Consider the following 4790-nt stretch of genomic DNA (forward strand, 5'->3'; position numbering starts at 1 on the left):
TAGCTCTTGGCTCTGCCTGAACTCATGCAGGTGTTCGTCCAAGCGGTCAACACGCTCGCGGTACATCTGGAGCGCGATCTCGAGCTCCAAGTTGGCTATTTCATCGAAGATCACCAGCTCGAGGATGCGACGGCCATGTTCCTCTACCGCGCCTAGGTGGACACCTGGGCCAAGGAGGCGGTCGAGCCTACGGACCAGCACGTTGGCATCCAGCGGGCCACGGAGAAGGCGAACGGCGGCATCCATGCGAACGGCGCGGCGGGCGTCCGGTGCAAGTACGGCGTGGCTGGCATCTGGTGCAAGTACGGCGCTGAGGGCCTCTGCCCACTCCTGGCGAGGATGGGGATACTGACGGGACGTGTACCCAGCAGCGACGCCGTGTCGACAGCAGGCAAGCGCCGATGGATCCGCTCTTGCTGTGCGGCGCGCCGCGCCTCTCTCTCTACGACACTCCAACGGTCTCGCCGTGCGGCGAGCCGCAGCCTATAGGCGCGGACGCGCCTAGCTTGCTCTGTGGCGCGCCATCGATCATGTTGTGTGGCGAGCTACAGCCTATCGGTGTTGACTGATGACCCACAAGTATAGGGGATCTATCATAGTCATTTCGATAAGTAAGAGTATCGAACCCAACGAGGAGTAGAAGGAAATGATAAGCGGTTTTCAGCAAGGTATTCTCTGCAAGCACTGAATTATCGGTAACAGATAGTTTTGTGATAAGGTAATTTGTAACGGGTAACAAGTAACAAATGTAAATAAAGTGCAGCAAGATGGCCCAATCCTTTTTGTAGCAAAGGACAAGCCTGGACAAACTCTTATATAGAGAAAGGCGCTCCCGAGGACACATGAGAATTATCGTCAAGCTAGTTTTCATCACGTTCATATGATTCACTTTCGGTACTTTGACAATTTGATATGTGGGTGGACCGGTGCTTGAGTGCTGTCCTTACTTGGACAAGCATCCCACTTATGATTAACTCCTATTGCAAGCATCCGCAACTACAAAAAAAAGTATTAAGGTAAACCTAACCATAGCATGAAACATATGGATCCAAATCAGCCCCTTACGAAGCAACACATAAACTAGGGTTTAAGCTTCTGTCACTCTAGCAACCCATCATCTACTCATTACTTCCCAATGCCTTCCTCTAGGCCCAAACAATGGTGAAGTTTCATGTAGTCGACGTTCACATAACACCACTAGAGGAGAGACAACATATATCTCATTAAAATATCGAACGAATACCAAATTCACATGACTACTAATAGCAAGACTTCTCCCATGTCCTCAGGAACAAACGTAACTACTCACAAATTATATTCATGTTCATAATCAAAGGGGTATTAATATGCATAATGGATCTGAACATATGATCTTCCACCAAATAAACCAACTAGCATCAACTACAAGGAGTAATCAACACTGCTAGCAACCCACAGGTACCAATCTGAGGCTTTGGGACAAAGATTGGATACAAGAGATGAACTAGGGTTTGAGAGGAGATGGTGCTGGTGAAGATGTTGATGGAGATTGGCCCCCTCCCGATGAGAGGAGCATTGGTGATGATGATGGTGATGACTTCCCCCTCCCGGAGGGAAGTTTCCCCGGCAGAACAGCTTTGCCGGAGCCCTAGATTGGTTCTGCCAAGGTTCCGTCTCGTGGCGGCAGAGTTTCTTCCCGAAAGCTTGCTTATGATTTTTTTTTCTCGGATGAAAGACTTCATATAGCAGAAGATGGGCACCGGAGGGCCACCAGGGGGCCCACGAGGCAGGGGGCGCGCCCGGGGGGTAGGGCACGCCTCCCACCCTTGTAGCCAGGGTGTGGCCCCCCTCTGGTATTTTCTTCGTCCAGTATTTTTTATTAATTCCAAAAATAACTTCGGTGAAGTTTCAGGACTTTTTGAGCTGTGCAGAATAAGTCTCTAATATTTGCTCCTTTTCCAGCCCAGAATTCCAGTTGTCGGCATTCTCCCTCTTCATGTAAACCTTGTAAAATAAGAGAGAATAGGCATAAGTATTGTGACATAACGTGTAATAACAGCCCATAATGTAATAAATATCAATATAAAAGCATAATGCAAAATGGACGTATCAACTCCCCCAAGCTTAGACCTCGCTTGTCCTCAAGCGAAAGCCGATAACGATAAATATGTCCACATGTTTCGAGGTAGAGGTGTCGATAAAATAAAATACGGACATGAAGGCATCATGATCATCTATTTATATATAAAAAATACTTTACGGGCTAATGAGAAAAAAGAGAATAAGCTAGAAATTCTCACAAAAATTAGAAATATCTAACCTTTAATTTTGCACATCAAAATATCACAATCCTTAGATCAACTTTAACGCCGAAGAAATTACCCACCAATGCCATCCTCTCTAAATTATCAACGAATGCCATTATGTGATAAAAAGTTGCCCAAACAAAAAAAGTAGTCGCCCAAAATAAATTTTCTCATGTGTATTCAATCTATGCCATCATGTGAAACACCTTCCCTCCCGTAGCCCTAATTAACTCTCTTTCCACAGTGTGTTCCTGGACGTGCGGCTCCAAACAATCTGCCGGCCGCCGCCAAAACAATTAATCCTTCCCATCGATCTGCTCTAGGGTTTGGTTACTCTAGCTAACCAACAGGACTACCTCATGCACGACGGCCGGCTAGGCGCCGGAGGATAGTGATCTGGACAGCGGAAGAGACGACACCGATGAACAGCGGATGCCCGGCGCCTACGTTTCTCACGGCAGACATCGATGAACAGGTAGTGGTGTCTTCAATCTTCTTTTCTGACCCACATAGGTACATGCCCTAGAAGATCAATCAGATTTGCCTCATGCGCATGGGCAAAAGCAACTACGTACATGCACCTCATAGGTATCTAACTTTTGACTGCTTCTATTCCTATGAGATGTACGTATAGCTTACAGTATCTACGTTTGTATGCCATTAATTACTGGATTGATCCATATGTTTTGGACGCCAGTAGAACTAACCAGCAAAGAAAAATAAGATCAGATATTGATCAATTATAGGTGTGTATACCTTAATATGCAGGCTGCATTCATGTAATTTTAATACTATGAACGCAAGGCGTTTCAGTTTTGTACAATATGGCATGTGTGCGTATCTGACTTTTCTCTAGGTACAGACACAAATTCGTCCAAGCATGCATAGCAAAGCTATGTCTTCTTTTTCAGGACACAAGTACAATATTAAGCAAGCACCCAAACAAGCATATAAAAGATGAGGAAACTATTGTCGTACTCAAGAAGGATTATGTTTTTCTGATGATTTATTCTTATTCGAGATAATCATGCATACATGCTTCTAGGTCTAGGATACCACTCACTAGTAGAAAAGGGGGCTTTGGTCCAGGCCGGGTAAGCCCATTAGTCCCGGTTCAGTCCAGAACCAGGACCAATGGATGCATTTATCCCGGTTCGTACGGCTAAGGCATTAGTCCCGATTCACCTGGGCCCTTTAGTCCCGGTTCGTGCCACGAGCCGGGACTAAAGGGTGCGATGCCCATTAGTACCGGTTGGTGCCACCAACCGGGACTAATGGGCTTTGAGGCATTAGTACCGGTTCATGGCACGAATGTAACACCCCGGATGTAACTTTCCCTATTTGTACTCCAACTCTTGCCGTTTCCGGCGCTAAGTTATATTTATTTTCCTCGGGTTCGGGTTTTGTCTCCGTGTGTTGTTTTCTTTTTCATGCATCTCATATCATATCATCATGTGCATTGCATTTGCATACGTGTTCATCTCATGCATTCGAGCATTTTCCCCGTTGTCCGTTTTGCATTCCGGCGCTTCGTTCTCCTCCGGTGGTCATTTCTAGCTTTCTTTCATGTGTGTGGATTAAACATTTCCGGATTGGACCGAGACTTGCCAAGCGGCCTTGGTTTACTACCGGTAGACCGCCTGTCAAGTTTCGTATCAATTAGACTTCGTTTGATACTCCAACGGTTAACCGAGGGACCGAAAAGGCCTCGTGTGTGTTGCAGCCCAACACCCCTCCAATTTGGCCCAAAACCCACCAAACTCTGCTCCATGTCCTAGAGCGTTCGATCAACGATCGCGTGGCCGAAAACCGCACCTCATTTGGACTCTCCTAGCTCCACTTATGCCTATATATACACCCCCCCGAAAATTCACGGTCTCTCCCCTAACCCTAGATCCATCTCTCCCGCCGCCGCCGGACGAAACCCCGAACGGACATGTCCGACTTCGCCCTCCGCCGCCACGTGGCACGCGCCTATTCGCCGCCGCCGCCGAGACCACTTCGCCGCCTCCGCCGCGTTAGCCGGGCCCGCGGCCCGCGGCCCAACTCCCTCCGCCGCCCTCCTCGCCCGCAAGCCGCCCGCGCCCGCCGTCTTCGTCCTTGCGGCCGGCCGCCTCAGCACCCGGCGCCGCCGCCGCGCCCCTCGCACGCGCCTCATGGCCACCGCAGCCGCCTCTCCGGCCCGCGCCGCCCCGCCCCTCGGTTCCACGGCCCCCGGCCCTTTCTCATCCGCGAACTGCGAGCTCAGCCGCCATCCTCGAATCCGCTCGCCATGACCAGATACCTGCGATACATTTCCCCTTCAAGAAAAACCTCCTGATTGATTCTCCGAACCCTAATTTTTATGTGCTACTTTGACCTGCTGTAACTTTGCATCCGTAGCTCCGTTTTGGACATATAGTATATCAAAATGTTCGTCTCGACGAGTACATCATTTCATTCCATTGCTTCATTTTCATTTGAGTTCGTCTTGATGCCCAAAACGCTGTTAGAAGGAGGCTTCGT

This window comes from Triticum urartu, chromosome 1 (genome assembly GCF_003073215.2).
Source record: "Triticum urartu cultivar G1812 chromosome 1, Tu2.1, whole genome shotgun sequence".
Taxonomy (NCBI): domain Eukaryota; kingdom Viridiplantae; phylum Streptophyta; class Magnoliopsida; order Poales; family Poaceae; genus Triticum; species Triticum urartu.